General features: G+C 41.4%; 1 pseudogene; it reads left to right on the plus strand.

Moving 5' to 3' along the window:
* The first annotated feature begins 19,057 nt into the window (after positions 1-19,057).
* Positions 19,058-19,774, plus strand: LOC147456940 (uncharacterized; annotated as a pseudogene).
* The last annotated feature ends 2,123 nt before the right edge of the window (positions 19,775-21,897 follow it).

Consider the following 21,897-nt stretch of genomic DNA (forward strand, 5'->3'; position numbering starts at 1 on the left):
AAAGAACTAATGACCCATGATAGAAGTTCTAATCAATATAGCAATCAATTTAGCAAATATAACGGTGAACCAAACATGAGATCAATCCATCCCAAATGTAGAGATACCGACCCAAAGATTCACCTTTCTACCTCCTTTCTACCTCCTTTCAAGAATCAATCCATCCCAAATGTAGAGATACCGACCCAAAGATTCACCTTTCTACCTCCTTTCAAGAATCAATTCAGTCCAAAAAAGAACTAATGGTCCATGATCAGAGTTACATTAAGTTTTAAATTTTTTTAAAGACTATTCATTTTTTTACCTTTAGTTTTTCTTCTAAATTTTAAAGGATGACCAAATTTAGAGGAAGAGGTGATGTGATGTGATGTGATGTGAAGGGTTATATAGAGCCGCCAAATATGGAGGGGGTACACTACGGGCCCGGCGGGATTCTTGCTTGTCCCGTCGGGCCCGCCGGGTTTCATATTAAACCTGGCGGGCCTGCCGGGATTGTTGGTTGTCCCGCCGGTTCTACGTTTTCTACCGGTTTTTGTAGGTCATGACAAAATGCGTCATCGCGTAATTAAAATCCCTGTATGTTGGGATGCTCCACTATTTAGAATCCAAGAACCATCAACAAACGAAGCTTGTGCTGATGAGAATACCTCTTCTATGGTAGCCCATAGTTCAAGCTCTGCCTCAACATAGTTGGTGGATTCTCTTTCCTTCCAAGAAGCTTTCATGGTGCCATTCTTCTCATTTTCTTTCTTATATATTTCTACAGTCTTTAACATGATGACCTTTCTTGTCACAACTACCTATAAATTTCTTCTTCTTGGGATTCATCTTAGGGACATTTGATGTGGTCCCCTTTCCTTTGCATTGATCATGAAAGCATCATCACCCCTATCATCCCTAGTCCTAAGTCATAGCTCCTCTTCAAGCAACATTGCACTCAGCTCATCAAATGTAAGAGGGGTTGGACAAACCTGAGGGTTGAGTGTTGTAACAAGACCATCATATCAAGCTGAAAGCATGCGAATAAAGTGGTAAGCTACAGAGAAATAGCCACACCAACAATACCTAATTGATCCTTAATTTGCTTGATAAAGGCCTTTACCTTCTCTTCATCATCAAGTTCTCAAGAGCAAGTTGATTTGACAAATTTTGAATTTTGGTATGATTGTGCACCTCACATTGTTGAGCCAACATGCTCCAAGATTCGTGTGATTTAGTGGAATGTTGAATCAAAGCCTAGCATAGAATCACTTACACACATGACAATGGTGCATAACTCATCTGCATTCCTTCTCTTCCAGGCACGTAGAAGGGTAGCATCTAGAGGAATTATGTTATCTTTATCTTCTTTTGTTGGTAAGGAAGGCACTCTAGCATTTCCTTCCAAAAGAGCTCCTCTACTTGGTTATGTGGGTTATGTGGGGAGCGTGGCATTGGCTCCTTAGCTTCTACTTTAGGTACATTGACTAGTTCTCCCTTGTGGATAATCCACTTCTTCTTCATGGATTTCTTGAGGAAGATATCCCTGAGAGTGCTAAGATGGTGAAGGTGTATATGACTCTCTTCCCACAAAATCCCTCTTCATAGACTTTGCTTATGGCAATTCAAGTTGCATTTTTTTGAGGTCTTGATGAAGATGCTTGACCGGTGTAATTAAATTGAAACTTGCAATTGTCTAATATGGAAGTGGTTGCACTAATTAATCAATTTAAATGGGAAGGCATATTTTTCTAGATCTACATCCATGATACTAGCCTCCCTCTCAAAGGCATGTGATTACGCAAATCGAGTAGCCATGTAGAGAGTGAAAGAGACTAGAACAGGAAGACAATTCATTAATCATGTTTACATGATTTAAACAAGAAGCTTTTGAGATTAAGAGAATCCCTCCTCTTTCCTATGTATCCATCTTGAGAAAACTAGCATGCTAAGGTCTTGAGATGATTTAGTAGCAATAAATCAAACCATTAAATTCTATGAAAAGTTTGGCAGAGTATCAAGGCTACCTTTAAGTAATGATAATAACAGAGTAGATAAGAATATGTAGCTCGAGAAGAGATTTTTAATGAGCCTAAACACACTTCATGAATCCACACTGGCTCTTCATATTCACACACACATACACACACACACACACACTGTGAGAGAGAGAGAGAGAGAGAGAGAGGGAGAGGGAGAGGGAGAGGGGGGGGGGGGGATGTCACCCTACAAAGGAATGCAATATACTATTTTTAACAAATGCCTTGTCCACAAAATGGTGATTTTTAATAGATGCCTTCCTCAAAATGGTGAGTTTTGTAATTTTGCATTGTATGTAAGGCATAATCACGGACCTTTGGAATTTGGGTATTGTATGCAAGGCATACTTATAGGAGTTTATCGCAGTATCAGTTGAAACCATGAAAACTTCAATCAAGTCTTTTATGGATTGATTGACTTGCATGGAAAACTATGAGGCATGGGAAGTAGCTTATTGTCCTCAAATACCAAATTCTTGGTCTTCTTACAATCTCTAATATTTTAAAAGAAGTTTCAACGTTCAAACTTTTGTCATTTATAACATCGACCTTTACACAAGATGGTGATTTTTACAAGTTGGCATTGTATGCAAGGCATACTCATAAACTTGTGAAATTGCTGATTTTTGCAATTGGGCATTGTATGGAAGGCACACTGATATGATTTTATCATCCTATCAATCAAAATCATGAAAAATACAACCAAGTCTTCTATGGTCTGATTGACTTACATGGACAACTATGAGGTAGGATATTGCCTTCATGGTACAACTATGTTATCTTTAGACTACATGAGCATTAAGGACCACATTGGCATCTTCCTAAGTGACGACAAAGATGGAGGAAAATAAAATTTTTTGAATGAGATTTTGAATGACACAATTTGGTTATAAATGCTCCTTGAAGAAGGATAGGATAATACTCAAGCAAAGGTGATCATGAGATGAAAAGAGAATATGATCTCTTTTCAAGGAGTCAATAATGCACATTTAGGTGATCTTTACCTGCTATTATTTTAAAAGTGCATCGAGAAATTCAACTTATGATATGTTTATGTCAGGAGACTTTTAATCTATTTCTTTCTACACTCTATGTACTTGTAAATAATTTTCAGAGAATGACAACGACATATTTACATCTCCCAAATCAGCATGACTATTTTTGGAGACCGTGTTTATGTCGTTGTATATGCTCCTTCGAGAAGTAAAAAATTTTGAGTCCTATTTTCAAGCTACGCCAGTATGAGTGGTGTTGAGCGTACCACTAAAAACCCTTCTAAGTGTGCTCCTAAATAGGCTATATGTTGATCTAACTTATGGCACATGTTTCAACATTGAATTGTCTTTCAAGTTGTCACTCATGTTTAAGAATTTGTTAACCCTACTTCCATTTTTAGTCTAAACCTCAAGAGTTTTCTGATGCTTACAAAGATTTTTTATCTACTTTCGAGGGTCTACACTGGTAAGGTGGGAAAGGCTCCTAGGGCAAGGGCTCTCTTAGAAATGCATGTTTAGGGATCTCTAGGTCCAAGGGACTGTGAAGAGAGTGAATGGGTGGAAAATAGCATGCCAATTCCCCTTTGTCTCACATTTGGGGTAAAACAATGTCCCTCCCCCTCCACTTACAAACTTCTTATAGCTCTATTCGGATAATGTATAATAAGTTTTTGTTTGTATTTTGCTATGTCAAGTTTGAGGTTGAATTTGTTTGAAAACGTTTCTCTCTCATGAAAATTCTCAACACTGCATGCTACTCTCTTGTATGTTCCTGCAATGTCTACTCATAAAATGATCTCAATTCAAAGGGATGCTAAATTAGTACAAGGACATTTTACCATAATAGAGATAGTCCCATCACATAAGTACATATTTATATGTTTTAAACTCATATTTATATCTAGGAAAAGTATCACTACCAATGGTAGGTGAGTTATTTGATTATTAAGGGATGCCCAATACTTTACAAAATTAGAATTATGCTTTGGGTACCATCAAGTGTGTATATAAGACAAAGGTATTTCTAAGACTTCTTTCTCAACACAATTTGGGCACTAGGTCTTAGTTATGCCTTATGATCTAACAAATGTGCTACGCACATTCATGACACTTATCGCTAGCATTTTGAGACCATATCTTGGTAGGTTTATCATTTTCTTACATGAGAAGTTAATTTTTTTTTAGTGCTACTAAGGAAGTGTAAAAAGAAAATATGCAAAAATACACAAAAAGATAGAGAAGATGAAAGAGAAACTCAAGGTCACACATTTTTGGATGTAGTATTGTTGAGTGTGCTAATAAAAACTAAGTCACCCTAGAATGATGGGCATATCTACAAGCCAGCAGGAAAAAGCTTCAAAGAAAGGGGAAAAAGTGCTCCTTTGGCCCTAAGTGTGTTCACACACTTCATCAATCTCCCTTGGAGTGGTGTGGTGAGCATATAGGGAAGCACTAGGCCCTATGTGATTAATCCACAAAGGGATAAATGCTTTGCAAAAAGTTGGTGGAGCGTTTATAAAAAGATCAAAAGAGTTGTCTCGTAGAGGCACATAAGCCAAACTAACCTCTCATGTAGAGAGTCTCCCTAATATGTTGATAATGCACCACAATGTGTTACATGCAAGCACGGGATACTAGGTTCCTCCTAGCTACCAAAGCAATGTGACTATAAGTGAGATAGTGGTGGTAGTTGTCCAACACCCAAAGCAATCATGAGGCTTTGAATACACTCAAGTACCTATGAAAGGTATCCTATACTCACTCTCACAGCTAGAAGTAGCCACTATAGGCTCCTTCTTGCTCAACTAAGATATGCATGAGCTGATGAGCATGAAGCAAAAACAACTAGTTGACATTCGTGTGTCATGGAAACTAGATCCTTAAAAGGCATGTAAATTTAGTGGCAATGGTCTCCCCTGGGGATAAAACATTCCAAGATAAATATCTCCACTTAAGTAGCAAAAGATTCACTTAGTTCCTTTCAATGCATAGACCCTGGGCACGATGAATTGAGCTGAAACCTATGTTACACAATATCAAAATAGTAAAGATACTATTGAGGAAGTGAAATGTATATAATAGATTGGAAAGATGTACAATGTTGCTATGGTTTCAAACAAATAAATTTTCATCACTCCTTATGGATTAGGAGCAGAGCCCTATCATAGTATATAGAGGGGAATTTGAGGTGGTAGACTTTCATATCCACGACAAGCCCCACTTCTCCACGTTGAGTGCATTGAAAGCTAGGGTCAGTAGAGGGTATGCTATTCTAGCCCTTCTAAATCATCCTTGCCATTAGGTAGAGTCAGTAGAGGGTATGCTATTCTAGCCCTGCTAAATCATCCTTGCCATTAGGTAGAGTTTCAAGAGTCCCACACAAATGGGTGGCATTTTGACACCCTAGTTACACCTTCCATGATGGATGTAGGAGCAATTTGGGCACCTAGACTTACAGCTTTGTGGTGGACATAAATTGAGAGGCCACAGATTACGATGATCTCTTGCATCATTTTGCAAGAGAATCCTCCGTCCCACATGACACTATTAGAGAAGATCTAGACACATTGCCCATGTCAATGGAGGATTTCTTTTATGTAGCATGTTTCATCCAGAGATTGAGGGAGCTATTGCAGATAGAGTCACACAAATGGGTGGCCTTTTGACACCCTAATTACACCTTCCATGATGGATGAAGCAGTAGTTTGGGCACCTAGACTTACATCTTTGTGGTGGACACAAATTGAGAGGCCAGAGATCATAATGATCTCTCGTATCATTTGCAACAGGATTATCCATCCCACATGACACGATTAGAGTGGAGCGGGCCACATTGCCCATGTTTAATGGAGGATCTCTTTTACATGGCATAAATCTAGAGATTGAGGGAGCTATTGTAGGCAGACTCTCACAAAAAGCTCTCAAGAAATAGAGGCTACTAATAAAGGTAGGTGAGTATATATCACAGTATGCATAGATGACACTATGGTTTGGCACGAATGGTTTGAATTTTGTTTACGTCTCCACTCACCAATTATATACCTCTCAGGTAGTGAAAGAAATTGATTCTCATACATAATGTCTCGCAATTATACATCCAAGGGACATGGATTACACTCAAATAAGTGCTTCCATTGAGAATGCATTATTACAAAGAATACTGCATGACTATTATAGAGAATGATGTGATCATGATATATGGACACATATATGCCACATAGTTCTAGAGTCTCAATTGGATAGCTTAAAGTTTCATCTCACATATTAAAGTTTTTGGGTCGGAAACACATATTGGTAGAGATTTCAAGACATGTTAGATATGTGGAGGTGGGGTGGAGGACGAGGAACACTTTGTATGAAAAAATATAGCATATAAGAGGATATAGGGCCAATATACAACCCTTTTCATAGAGCAACATATATGCATAGAGTGCTACGGTGTTGAGAGACAAAAGATAGCTAGGTTGCTTCTTACTAGTGACCTCAAAAAAAATATATAGAAAGACTCTCATCAATCATTCAACCACCAGTGGACGAGACAATCACAACTCACAAATTTATTTCATAGAGTTGTCCTAGTTCTATGTATTGGTATTTAGAGAGGGGTCACACTACAACAGGTAGAGAGTACATCTCTACCATTGTTTAAGCACACAGATGTCCTAGAGCACTATGTTATCAGGCTATATAGTACATCACTAAACCATCCGGGAGATTTGATTATTACGACATGAGCAAACCTAATAGAGGGATAAGGAGTTAGATTTTTTAGATCTTGCTTGGTACCCGATGGAGCTGGCTAGTAGTGTGGTCTCATAGAGGGCACATCAGGCATCATTGCTTTTGATCTATGAGGCAACAACACCAATGTACACGAGATGCATTTGTGGTTTTTACGCATGCTAGAGTGTATCTTTGTATACCAGCAACGGTAATTTCACGTTCACCTTTAGAATTCCTCTTGCTTACATGTCTTTGAGAGGTGGCAATTCTTTTCCGTGATTGCTAGATGAGGATGCAGCTTTCCGCATCCCACCACATCGTGAGTAGTTTAACATTTTCTCTAGTGGGAGATTTGGTCTTGTGCACTTGGCCGATGGTTTGGGATTTGACATTGCAAGAGCAACATATGTATGCTTGTCATTGCCCCTATTGGTGCATCATGTACACTTTGTCATGTGCCCTCAGCTGAAATAGAGTTTGATCTTAGTGAGATAAAAGTGAAGGAGTACGAGCGGAAGTGCGACGCGAGAGAGAGTGCAAGAAGAAGAGCACGATGATATGGTGAACTCGCTCTACTGTAATGTGTAGAGCATAGTGAGTTCTTATTAGGTTTTTACAAAAGAATATGTGTACATACCTGGCGGCCCGCCCACTTACCTGGGCGACCACATTGGGCTTTATACCCCAACAACCTCCCACTTAAAGACCAATGTGGTACTTTAAGTGTGAGAGAAGCTACTATACAAGCTAATATACAAGAGATGTAGAGAAGTGATGTACTACCCTACACCTAACTGCTAGCGAAAATGCGCAAAGCTCTCTGAGGGAAGTCCTTTTGTAAGTAGATCAGCAGGATTTTCTATGGTGTGAACTTTGACAAGCTGAAGTTGCTTATCCTCGAGCATTTCCCTGATGAAATGATACTTCACATCCACATGCTTTGTCTTTGAGTGATAAACTGGATTGCGAGCCAATTGTATAGCACTTTGACTATCACAATATAACACAGGCATCTCTTCTTTGATCCCCAAATCTGTTACTAGTCGATTAAGCCAAATTGATTCTTTGCATGCCTTTGATGCTGCAACATATTCAGCCTCTGTAGTAGACCGAGTAACACAATCTTGTAATCTAGAACGCCATGATACTGCTCCACCAACCAATGTAAAGACATACCCTAATGTAGACCTTTGGTTGTTTAAGTCACCTGCATAATCTGAGTCTGTAAAACCCTTTACACTTAGCTCATGACTCCCATAGCATATACGCATACTCTTTGTAGCTTTCAGGTATCTCAATATTCCTTTCACTGCCTCCCAATGTTTCTTGCCTGGGTTTGACATGTATCGACTTAATACTCCCACTGCAAATGCAATGTCTGGGCGAGTAGCAATCATTGCATACATCAAACTACCCACTGCATACGCATATGGAATCTTATCCATTTCAGCTGGTTCTTCTTCAGAGACACGACAATCTTGTTTGCTAAGTTTCACATATGGTGGCAATGGAACACTCAGTGCCTTTCCATTCTCCATATTGAAACGTTGCAAAACCTTGTCAATATACTTTGTTTGAGATAACCAAATCAACTTCTTTGATTTGTCTCTCTCAATGCGCATACCAAGTATATGACTTGCCTCACCCATGTCTTTCATGTCAAACGATTTTGCCATCTTTGACTTCAAAGATGAAATTTCTTCCAAGTGCTTGCCAGCAATCAACATGTCATCCACATACAAAATAAGGATCAGCCAACTACCATCCTTAGCCTTCTTTGTATATAGACAGTGATCGAACTCACTACGTTTGTAGCCTTGAGAAAGCATAAACTTGTGGAATTTATGGTACCATGCCCTCGGTGATTGTTTTAAGCCATAAAGACTCTTTAACAACTGGCATACCCAATCTTCCTTGCCTTTCTCAACAAACCCTTCTGGCTGCTGCATGTAAATTTCCACATCTAAATCACCATGCAAGAACGCTATCTTGACATCCATTTGGTGCAACACCAAATCTAATATGGCAACCAATGCAAGAAAGAATCTCAATGTAGTCATCTTGACCACCGGAGAGAAGACTTCATCAAAGTCAATGCCTTGTTCTTGCTTAAAGCCCTTGGCAACAAGCCTTGCTTTGTACTTTGGCTGACTATCATGAGCGGTGATCTTATACATGTAAACCCATTTACAAGGTAGAGCCTTTTTGCCCTGTGGTAATTTAACTAGCTTCCATGTCTTATTTTTATGCAGAGCTGTCATCTCTGACTGCATGGCCAATTGCCAATTCCCGGAGTCCTTCATTGCACTGCTTCCTTGTAACATGAAGGCTCATTGCAATCAGTCAACATGACATAGTTCATAGATGGAACAAACCTATCAGGAGGTCGCGTGACATGTCCAGATCTACGCACAATAGGTGGCTCAGGCTCAACCACAACCTGTAGTTCCACTCTATCTTGTCCTTGCTCCTCTTGAGCCCTGACATTTTGTCTTGCACGTGCAGGTCCATCTTCTTGGAAGACAATTCTTCTAATCTCCTCAACCCTCTCTGGTGTAGAATGATATTTGCAACCTTTCTGGATTCGGGATCCCAAAGTCTGTACCCCATCTCACCAGAATTACCATAGCCTAGAAAGATGCACTTTCTACTCTTTGGCTCAAGTTTGTTCCTAAATTCCTTTGGAACGTGAGTATATGCCTCACAGCCAAAGACTCTGAGATGCTTGTGTGAGGGAATTTTGCCTGACCATACCATCTCTGGCACTGAATCCTTCTACAAAACCTTTCTAGGAGATCTATTTACAAGATGAACAGCTGTTGATACAGCTTCAGCCCAAAACCCATTTGGCAGCTGTGCATTAGACAACATACTTCTGACCTTCTCTTGTATGGTCCTATTCATCCTCTCAGCAACACCATTTTGAGGAGGATTGTAAGGAGCAGTAAGTTCACGTTTTATACCTTTTGACTCACAAAAGTCCTGAAAGGCCTTTGAAACATACTCTCCACCGTTGTCAGTGCGTAAGCATTTAAGCTTCTTGCCACTCTGATTCTCCACAAGTGTCACAAACGTTTTGAAAACACTAAACGCTTCATCCTTGTGCTTGAGAAAGTAAACCCATACTTTCCTCGAGTAATCATCTATAAATGTCATAAAGTAAGAAGCTCCCCCTAGACATAGGTTAGGCATAGGTCCACACAAATCACTATGAACAAGTGCCAACTGTGTATCTCTTCTACTGCTTCTATGCTTATGTGGCTGCTGTGTTTGCTTACCATACAGACAATGTTCACAGAATTCAAAATCATTAAATGAAAAGCCAAGCAAATAACCAGAACGAGACAAGATTTCCATTCCCTTCTTGGACATATGTCCTAACCGGCTATGCCACAAAGAAACGTTCGGCTGCTCGGTTACATTGATTACATTTTTAGAGACATTTGATACATAAATCATGTAAAGTCCTCCAGACTTTACTCCATGTGCTACTGTCATAGAACCCTTGGATATCTTCCACATGTTCTGTCCAAAAGTGGTGACGTAGCCAGCATCATCAAGTAAACCTGTGCTGATCAAGCTCTTTGTAATTGCGGGAACATGTCTCACATTCTTCAGCGTGAAAGAAGAGCCATTCTGAAACTTCAATTGAACATCTCCAACACCTAAGATCTCACATATCTGCCCATTGCCTAGCCGAACTTGATCTTTAGTGGGCACATAATAGGTAAACCACTCCTTGTTTGGAGACACATGAAGTGATGCCCCTGAGTCTATAATCGAGTCAATCAGTGCATTTCCATCATATGCTGTAAGAAGAGCTGAGTCCATTGTATTCTTCAAGAAGTAGATGTCCCTGACACTAGATTGTCATCCACTGCAACAGTGTTTGTCACATTTATTTCTTGAATCTTCACTGAGGACATGTTCTTCTCACCATGGTCTTCAGCTTTCTCTTTGCCTTTTTCTGCTTTCCATTCTCTGCAGTCTCTTTTCATGTGACCCTTCTTGCCACAATGGTAGCATTCTATGTCACTCTTGCCTTTAGCATTGCGGGACTTGCTACGAGACTGATTCCTCTTTCCACCGTTGTACTTTTATTTGGTCCTTCCCCTGACAACTAAGGATGTTCCTTTGCCTTTGTCCATTGTCTTTCTATTGGTTTCTTCAGTAAGCAGACTTCCTTCTACACCTGCTATGTTCAAACCATCTGGAGGTGCAGAATTACTCAAAGCTGTGCGAAAAGTGTCCCAACTTTCCGGCAATGTGATCAACAGGAACATAGCTCTAACATGACACCTTGAGCTGACAACTGACTGTAGATTGTGTTGAATTCATTCAGATGATTGGACATAGGTGTCCCTTCTTTCATCTTCAAGTCAACAAGCTTCTTAAGCCAGTATACCTGTGAAGCTGCACTCTGCTTCTCATAAAGATTACTCAGCTTTAACCATGCTTGATAAGCCGACATCTCGTCTGCTACATTGAAGTGAATGCTTTCTGCCAAAGTCAGCATAATGGTAGAAAGTGCCAATTCATCCATTTCGCTCCATTCATCTTCGTCCATATCTTCTGGTTTTATCCCCTTGAGATTTATAGGTTTTATCTGCTTCTTTTGTACCAAGACGTGCCAAATCTGCTTCTTCCACAATGGGAAATTGGTTCCATCCAACTTCTTGATATTGTAAAGAGCAGTGTCCTATGATCCAGCCATAGCTACGCTTCACAGTGGTTTACTTTCCTTGGAAAAATTTGGCAGAGTTTCCCCTGTAAACTGACCTCTGAACCAATATCAATGTGTCAAATGAACAAGCATGCCTTTAGACAAGTGCTGAGAGCGGAGCAAGTACATGACTTCCATACGCAATATGAGGGCTTTGGATTGACCTTAGATGGTACTGCTATGACTTGGTTCCAGCCATTAAGTAAGAGCTCATTCTCTGACATAGAGGATCTCTTATCTGACTTTGTCCAAGAATTCACCAAACGTGGGATAAAGAATGACATAGTCTCACAAATATACTCTTTCAAACAACAAGAGAAAGAGAAAGTAAAGGAAGCCGCCTTGAGATTGAAGCAATATGTGGAGAGATTTCCTCTCAGGGAGATCCCTCAACAAGAAAGGCTAGCGTTGCTCTTCATAGAAGGGTTACTAGACGAGAATCTCAAGAAGGATTTGCATATTCAAAGATGCAAAACATTAGACGAGGTTATCAAAGAAGCGGTATACCTGGTCGACAATTGCAATATATATGGATAATCCCGAAAGGATTCTGATACCAGGTCAAGCGACTCAAGGGTGACTACCAGTGTTGTGAACACGGGACCAACAACCCCTATGCGAACCGCTGGAGAAACCAATGCCCTTATAGAGAAACTCCTTGAGCGTTTCAACAATGCTGCGTTGGCACCTCAACATGTGAGACAGCAACAATTACGCTTATGTAGCATCTGTGGAGGGAGTCATCCCACAACCCAGTGTCATGTGATGCAACCTCAGCCACGTGACCAACCTAGACTGCGGCAGCAAAAGTGGTGTGAAATAGAACAAAAGTGGACAAATCATTCGACGGAAGAATGCTACCACCAAAGGGGATATGTGAGAGAAACGCAGTACCAGCCAAACCCTATGTACTAGCCACAACAAGGGCAAGCCATTCCTCCATATCAGATGAATAGGGCACCACCACCACCACCTAGATATGCCACAGGACATCCGGATGTTCAGCCAGGGCTGGAAAGAGCGAAACCTGTCCTTGGACATCAACCACCACTACCAGGGGAAGCCCAGGCAGCAGTTAGGTACGTGTATACAGATCAGCCAATAGAGGAAAGAGCCTTAGTGCCTACACCGCCCTACCACACGGACGAGAACTATGGATGTGGTCAAAGTGTAGAACTCAGAATAGGAGGGGGGGAGATGTATGATCCATGGATGTCGAATCCTACCACCAGTTACATTCCACAACCAGACACTTCCATGATGTCCAACGAGGGAGTGACTGTGGGTCAAGGAACTTTGATGTTCATAGCTAATCAGCAGGGAGGAATGAAGCCAATATTTTATCCTCCAAGGCAAAATTTCACCCCGCAACCTCCTCAACAACCACCAAGACCATTGGGACCATGTTACCGGTGTGGTGGAGATCATTTGATGAACAGTTGTCCAGTGGGGGAACAGAGTATCAAACCTCAATGTAATCAATGCGGAATCACCCACTTGTATACCGACTATCCAAACGAAACCGACAATAAAGGAAAAGCGACCATAAGTAAGATTGGAGTGATACCTTCTTCGAGTGGATCGGAGACTGAAGCGACTGTACCTGTCAAGGCAGTTACACGAGCTCAAGCTAAGGGGAAAGAAGGTGAGAAAAAGGATGAAGGCAAAGAGAGAGCTAGTCACCAAGCTCCTAGTCGAAGGGTAGAAAGACGTAAAATCTGCTCTAAGGAGAGAGCTAGAAATAATCATAAATACAAGACTGTATCTGCTGAGCTTGCAAAAGCTCAAGAGCAATTGCAACAGCATCTTTCTGGAGTAGCATTTGATTCTGGGGAAGTAGAACCAAACAAGATAGACAACATGAACAGCCAGGAAAAGAAAGATAAGGAGAGCATTAGCCTAAGTTCAGGTGGATCAGTCTTGGTTGAGAAGGTGTGTGAACCCTTAGATGCTATAATAAAAGCCTATGAAGCCAGGATAGAAACGTATCAAACTCAGGCAAATCAATGGCTGACTTATCCAAATGAAGAGCTGGAGAAACAGAGGTTCGAAATTTGCAAACAATTGATCCAAACAGCTCAGGCATTATTAGAAAAGCCTCCTACGATGCCAGTTGAGGAAAGGATAAGTCAACAACCTCCATTTGACCTAAAATCTGATATACCTAAGGAGGTGAATGTTCCAAAAGCTAGCTTCAAGGAACCAGAAGAGAAATCTGATCCACAAGTAAAGATTGAAGAATCGCGGGCTGAAGAAGAGAGCAAAAGACAAGAGTTGGACCATAGAGTGGCGGAAAATAGCACAGACAAATCCATCTATAACGAACCACCCATGGCACCTGAAGTCAAAGATGATTGGCCTCATAGATTGTGGGAGCTAATCAGAAACGCCAAAGATGGAAGCATGACACTCGAGTCAGCTCCTCTAGAGGAAGTTGATGTAGAACGCCAGATGGCTGATCTAGATGCTGGGTCGATGTATGGAGACATAGGGTCAGAAAAATGGACAGAGAGCATAGATGAAAATCTTAAGGAACTCCCTGCTTATCAAGGCGAATATGAAGCCAAGTCTGACATTATGATCCTTCCGTCTCAAAGAAAGTCGTTCAAGCCAACCTTAGAGTCTAACGCGCTTCATGAGTTGCTGTCCATGCAAGTGAGATGCACTTTAACGTTGGCAGAGCTGCTCAAGATACGACCACATATGTGGAAAGAAGTGAGCACATGCTTAGAGAAATTGGGTCTAAAGGATTCGCAAGAGACGCTTGAAGCAGAGTTGGGTGACGATCAAAAGACAAAAGTTAGTGTCAAACCTGTACCAGTAAACAAAGTTGGAGATTACTGTGAAGGTGAGGAAGGCAACACAATGCTACCACTGGAGTTCAATGACGTCAAAACCATGGAAATTTTAGATAGTGGAGCAGGTGTATCCATAGTCACAAAAGATCTTTGGGAGAAATGGGGAAAACCAGCACTCCGAAAGACCAGAATGAAGCTACAATTAGCCGATGGTTATGTCGAAAGACCCTTGGGAATATTGGAAAAAATCATCGTAACGTCATGTGGTATAGAATATGAGCATACGTTCGCAGTAGTTGATTTCAGTGACAGGAATAACTATGAAGTTATTCTTGGAAGACCCTTCATGCGCCAGCTCATGATGATACAAGACTGGGGCTACAACTACCTATATCTTCGCCACATGGACAACATCACAAGGATAAACCTCAAAGATTACTCTTATCGTGATGCGCAGCGAACACCTGTGGAGGATTTTGACTCAGCCACAACAGCTAATTCCAAAATTCAAGCATTTCTGGTCGAAAAATCTCAACTATGGATGTGCGGAGCTTCAGACAATGGAAGCTTGGATAGAAATGAGTGCAAACCGGAAAGAAGTGTAGTGGATGAAGCATATATTGCAGAGCCATTTCCAGAAGAAGCCTTCGAGCCTTTGGAATGGATGCAGATCTTAGCTACACTTGGTGTAAGCACTAACGAGACCACTCCCACAAAGTTTTGTGACAGTGAAGGTTTGGACTTAGTCCCCCTACGCATGCTAAAAGCACTTCACACGATAGACAAAGGCAATGAGGAGACTACAATGGTCAATGAAGTCGATGAGATAGAGAAGCAAGTCCAATGCATGACAATTCAAGAGAAAATCTCTATCAGGGACTTAACTCCTTGCTCTTCAGCTCCAGAGACGATAGACGACACTAAGTCAAAAAACGAAGGGATCCAACGAGAGTGCCTCTTCATAGAAGATGCAGATGATGAACACTCGAGTGGGAAGCATAGTGAGTCTGAGGATGAAATGAGGATTCCTTTGACGATACCTAGACCACCCCACTATAAATTGCAGCACTACAAGAGGAAGATCCAGAGAAGATCCAAGAAAACCAACCCGATGCCGGATCTAGAAAGCGAATTACAGTTCTTAATGCTAGTCAAGGCTGAAGGCTGCATTAAAGATGGGGTAACGGGGATGTATTTCAGAGAAACAAAACGAAGAATGAAGAATCAGCCACCTAAAAAAGAACCTGAGGCTAAAAGCAACATTTCCGCTAAAAAAGCACGACGTGAACGACGACGAGAGAATTTAGCCAAGAAAAGCTTGCACACCAACGAAGAATGGACCACAGCGCTATCAAATAGCACAGAAGGAAGAAGTTCAGTGCAAGATGGAATCAGTGTTCCTTCCCACTACAAGCGATATACTATTCAGGATAGGCGTATATGTTTGGAACAGCCTGTTCGAGAGAAGAAACAAGTCGGGACATCATATGATGGTCCTGAAGAAGCTAAGAGAATTGATTTGGCAAACCCTGGAGAAGAGCCTAAACCTGCCTACATTGCCACGGATCTTACTCCACTGGAAGAGTTAACATTAATCGATGCCCTTAAGGAGTATAGGGATGTTTTTGCTTGGTCTTACAAGGACTTGAAGGGTGTGGATCCTGTTATCTATCAGCACACCATTCCCCTAAAAGCCGATGCAAAACCTAGCAGACAACGTCCATATACGTACAACGAAACCTTTGCTAGAAAGATAAAGGAAGAGATAGACAAACTTATGGAAACAAAATTCATCTATGAGATTGAACATATGGGTGTCACCTATTGTGGTTGCTTGCAAAAAGAATGGCAAGTTACGAGTATGTGTCAATCTTAAGAAAGTGAACGCAGCTACAATCAGGGATAACTATCCTCTTCCCATAACCGAACACGTGCTAGAGAGAGTAGCAGGCAAAAGAGCGTATAGTTTTCTGGATGGATTCTCTGGTTACAATCAACTGGGGATCAAGCCAGAAGATCAACACAAAACCGCTTTTGCTACAGAATGGAGCATATATGCGTATAGAGCGATGCCATTTGGGCTCACCAATGCACCAGCAACCTTTTAGAGACTGATGAGTCACACATTCAAGGAGTATCTTCGAAATTTCTTGAAAATCTATATGGATGACCTGTGTGTTCATTCCCTCATTCCCTTGCGAGAGATGAACATGTAGTTCACCTTAAGAAAGTCTTTGAGAAGTGTAGAACATATAGAATCTGCCTGAATCCTGAAAAATGCGTATTCATGGTTAGACAAGGGAAGATATTAGGGCACATAGTGTCAGCAAATGGGATATCCATAGATCTTGAAAAGATTAAAGTCATAATGGAATTACCCAGACCTACAAATGCCAAAGGCATGCAAGCTTTTATGGGCCATTGTGGATACTATCACAGATTTATCTACATGTATGCTGTGATTGCACGACCTTTGTATGCCCTTATCACTGAATTCAAATGGTCTGAAGAATGTGAGGAATCCTTTAGAAAGCTGAAGGAAGCGCTGATCACGGCTCCTATCCTCAAGGCTCCAGATTGGATGAAAGAATTCCATGTTCACATAGATGCTTCAGCTATAGCGATTGGGTGTATCTTAGCTCAACCTGGTGACGGTAATATGGATTTCCGAATATCTTACGCCAGTAGACAACTGAATAGTGCTGAGAAGAATTATACCACCACTGAAAGAGAAGGTTTGGGAATGATATACGATGTAAAGAAGTTCAGACACTATCTTCTAGCCAATCATTTCACCTTCTTTGTAGATCATCAAGCACTACTCTACTTGGTGAACAAACCATGCAATACGAGAAGAATCGTCAGATGGTTCATCATATTGCTAGAGTTTGACTTCACTGTAGTAGTTAAAAAAGGTACAACCCACCAACGAGCTGATCATCTGTCTCGAATCTTAAGCGGAGAGCCACCAATGGGGATTGATGATGATCTGCCTGATGCTTACCTTTTCAATATAAAAATGATTCCTCGATGGAGTCACAAAATAGTCCAAATCCTGTCTATTGGACAAGTTTCAGTAGGGCATGAACGACTGATGTCACCAGATGTGGTCTTTGAAAGCAAGAACTTCAAGCTGATTAGTGGAAGATTGTATTGTCAAAATGCTGACGGTATATTCCAATTATGCGTTGAGCCAAATGAGATTCCACTATATCTGGTTGAAGCTCACACAGAGGTCATTGGAATACATCACGGATTCCACTAGACTTCCAGGAAGTTGAATCGACTTGGAGTGTATTGGTCGCGGATGAAGAAGCATGTGCACAAGTACATTCAAGAATGTGCACGATGCAGAGCCAAACCACCGGTGGATCATGCCACCTTATACCAAGTGACCATAGCACCTAAATGGAGTCAGTATATAGTCGATTATCTTAAGGGACTCCATTTCCCGAGAAAATGAGCAAGACAAGGGAACGAGCGATAATAAAGGAAGAAAAAATGTATCAACTGATTGGCAATCAATTGTATAAACGAAACAAAGACAATCAGTTAAGGCTATGTGCATCGGAAAGAGAATACCTGCCAATACTACAGGAAGCACATGCAGGGCAGGTTGGTGGCCATTTCTCAGCAGAACGCACTACGCAATTGATTATGTTTGCAAGGATATGGTGGCTGACACTCCTTCAAGACGCGGAGATGTATGTCAAGCGATGTGACAACTGCCAACGTGCAAAAGTTCCTATGCGAAAGGACCATATGCCTCTTAGACCTATTCTAGGAACTAGAGCATTTGCCAAATGGGGAATTGATTCCGTGGGTCCGATCACACCGGCCTATAGGAGTCACGTTGAATACATCATTGTGGCTACAGATTACTTGACGAAATGGGTCGAAGCAAAAGCCACAACTAAAAATGATGCACGCACCACCGCTCAGTTTCTATATGAAGAAATTTTCACCAGATATGGGCTACCCATAGAAATAGTCAGTGACCGAGGAAGCCACTTTGTCAATGAAGTGATTGAATACTTGCTTGACGAGTTCCTTGTCATACATAAGAAGTCAGCTCCATATCACCTGCAAGCCAATGGCTTAGCGGAGAGCACAAACGAAGTCTTATGCACAGTGCTCACAAAAATAGTGAATAACAATAGGACTGATTGGGACCAGAAATTGCACACTGCAATATGGGCATATAGAGTGGCCTATAAGACTGTCCTAAATACAACACCATACAATATGGTGTATGGTCTTAATGCAATATTTCCAATGGAATTCCTAATTCCTACTTTAAGAGTGGCACAAGCACTCGAATGGACAGGTCATGAGCTCATACAATGCCTAGATGACCTAGAGAAACTTGATGAAACAAGAATGAAATCTGTCATAGGCATCTACGCGCAAAAGCGCAGAATGAAGGAGTTCCATGACAAGCACCTGATAACGAAAGAATTTCAGAAAGGTGATTATGTGCTTGTCTACAAACTCAAACAAAAAACCAAGAAATTGAAGAAGCGAGGCATGGGACCCTATTTGATTACAGATATATCATCTAGCGGGGCCATCAAACTTGCCACATTAGAGGGAGAGGAGATGCCTAATTGGATTAGTGGATGTAGGTTAAAGAAATATCATCTCCCGCTAACTCCAGAAATGCTTGAGAGGGTGCATGCAGCTGGTTGTCGAAAAGCTATAGCCAAATTTATCAAAGAAGAAGCTCAAGAAGAAGCACGGCTTCGACAACTCAAACGAAAGCAGCAGCAACAGGGATTCAACAAGAAAAAGTGGACTCGGATGTATCAGATTACTCCTTTTGATCTGGATGATGATCCGATTGAAGTGGGGCCCTGGATAAAGTTCCAACCTATGCCTTAGTGGATTCAGGAGCTCATTACAACTACGTCACATACAGTTTCTTTAATCAGCTGACAGGTGTTCTATTAGTGCCGAAATTTCGCTGCTGTGAAGCCTTCAATAATGCAATTATCATAACCAAAGGCTGGGCGGAGATACCCTTGTATATCAATGGCCTGCTGTGCACTCATCAATTTCATGTGTGCGATGTTCAAGATGATTATTCCCCCATCATATTTGGTACAACCTGGCAAAGGAGATACAACGCTTATTTGCACTGGTCAGGTAACCAAATGTACTTTCAAGCATAGGGAAAGGTCAGCAAAGTGTTTTTTGCAAGCGAGGAGAAGGTCCCTCATCAGCAACTATGAGAAAACAATCAGAAATTCGTTCCTCCACCACCTGCACCTGTTTCAGCAACTGTACAACCGTCACAGCCAAAGGAAACTGTTGATGCTGCATGTCAGGTCAACATTGAAGAACCAGTGTCACAACCTGCACTTCCTCACACCAAAAAAAGGCCTCAACATAAATCCGGAATTCCACAGTTACCTCGCCCAGCATACAAGCAAGTTTGGCGGCCAAAACAATCAAATCCACAATATCCATCGCCAAAGCCTAGCCAACAACTTGTCTGGAGAGCGAACCCACCACTAGTGCCCAGCACATCGACAACATCCAGCAAATATAGGTGGACTCCAATAAAACCTGCTAATGTCATTACTCCTATACAGAAAACCAAGCAGGTCTGGCGGCCCAAGCAACCCAAGCCAACAGTTGCTCAACCCCCGCTGCCAAAAGGCAACCACACGGCAATCACAGCTACTCGACAATCTAAACAGTACACCCGAGCCCACCCACCGCCCAGGCAAATCAAACCCAAAATTCCTATTCACTACAAACAAGTTTGGGTTCCTAAACAACCCACCAAAACTGTTGTCTCGTATAAATGGCAACCCAAACGAAAGATTCCAAACCCGAAACCGGCTACATCCAGGTTGCAATGGCAACCTAAAACACATCAATAGGTACTCAACACGTCAACATTGGTCAAACCACCACCAGTTCTGACCATGTCCGAGAAACTTAGTCTCTTGAAAGCATTCTACCACTTGGAAACCTCGCCAGCAGATGCCCTTAAGCAATCTGCTTAAGACCCTCATCTTGCACATCATTAATTTTTCCATGCACTGGCCGAGTATGCATTCATAGGGCTAATTACACGGCCTTGCATAGGCACCAATGTTTTACCCATGCACAGCACCACTAGTATGACACAATGTCGTCCAGGAGGACTCCAGATAGGCGGGGGGGAGGCATTCCAAATGTGGACCCAAAATGATGATAGGGCAATGTATTCAAATGTTTTCCGACTTATTTATGTTTTTTGCGAATTTTCTTGACCAAGTTTGCATTTTCTGCCCTGAATAGTGGTAAAAAAGGGGAAACTGCCAGATATATAGCCCTAGGTGTGTGTAAATATGTACAAAATTTAGTTTTTAGCTATCTTAAATAAATATGAGATATCGGGACATCCTATGATTTTTCGGATAATTTTTGGAGTGATTTGCTATTTCTTTGCTATTTTTCTCTTTTTATTTTCTAATAAATAGTAATAAGCCGCCAAAAATAAAATAGAGATACAAGAAATGTTTCCTAATATTAGGAAACCCGCAGGAATTTTCAGAATGGATTTCCAATGTCAACAGGTCAGGTTGCGGAAAATGACGGAAACCATATTTTTAAAGCGGAAAGGCTCAAAGTGCAAAAGTGATGGAATTTGGCCATACGGTGTCCAAATCGCAAAATTTTCGATCTGTAGGTCATCTAACATGTGAGTTGGGACTAACCATGGGGGTGGTTGCACTTGCACATCCTAAGCCCCAGGTATGTATACCCCAAGCCCTCATTTCTAAGCTCATTTGCTACTTGTCCTTGTGAAAGAGAGCTTGAGAGAGCATATTGCTACCTGCTTCCACCTGCCACTTGCTTCCACATTGCAGTCATGGCTACCATGAGGGGTAAGTACGAATACTTTGCAAGTCATTTAATGCTTGTTTGACTCATTTACAAGCACGTAACAAGCACACACAGGGGTGGGAAGGCACAATCCCGTAGAAAACACAGCAGACTCTAGAGACCACCAAAGGCTATAGGACTTCACAGAGACCTCAGAGATAGGTCTAATAACAATGCCACATAGGCATATGCTAACCCGGAAGGCCGAGACCAGCACAGAGTCAGCAGATTGCTTTGGGAGTCTGGGAAGACACCACACCCAATGTGGATGTCAAAAATGACAAGTGACCACACCAAAAGGGTGCATAGGGCCTAGCTACAATGTCCCAACACAAAACTCCTATTGCATGTCACTCCTGTGATCCCCCGGACAGTAAGCGCTCTTACTGTCTCTAAGGGATTTTTGGCCAATTTCTCAACTTTGAGCACATATGCACCTCAAAATACATCAATATACATGCATTTGACCCACAAAATCACAAAAGCCCCATCCTTAGACCAAAATCCAAGCTCATAAGTCTGCCAACATCAATCCTGGTGAAGAAACCATGATACCCAATTCCAAGTTGAGAGCCAAGCTTCACAATTGCTTCTTAGAGCCTCTATGAGCCATCCATAAAGCTACATTCTCAAAAAGTTCAAAAAATTCTCAAGAGACAGTAAGCGCTCTTACTGTCTCCCATGTCCAGACTACTACCAAAGTTTCCAGATAGCTCCTATACATCACCATGATTACATTGGCTAAGCCTCCTACCAAGTAA

The sequence above is a fragment of the Adiantum capillus-veneris genome, chromosome 5 (assembly GCF_014529385.1).
Source record: "Adiantum capillus-veneris isolate H3 chromosome 5, ASM1452938v2, whole genome shotgun sequence".
NCBI classification, from domain to species: domain Eukaryota; kingdom Viridiplantae; phylum Streptophyta; class Polypodiopsida; order Polypodiales; family Pteridaceae; genus Adiantum; species Adiantum capillus-veneris.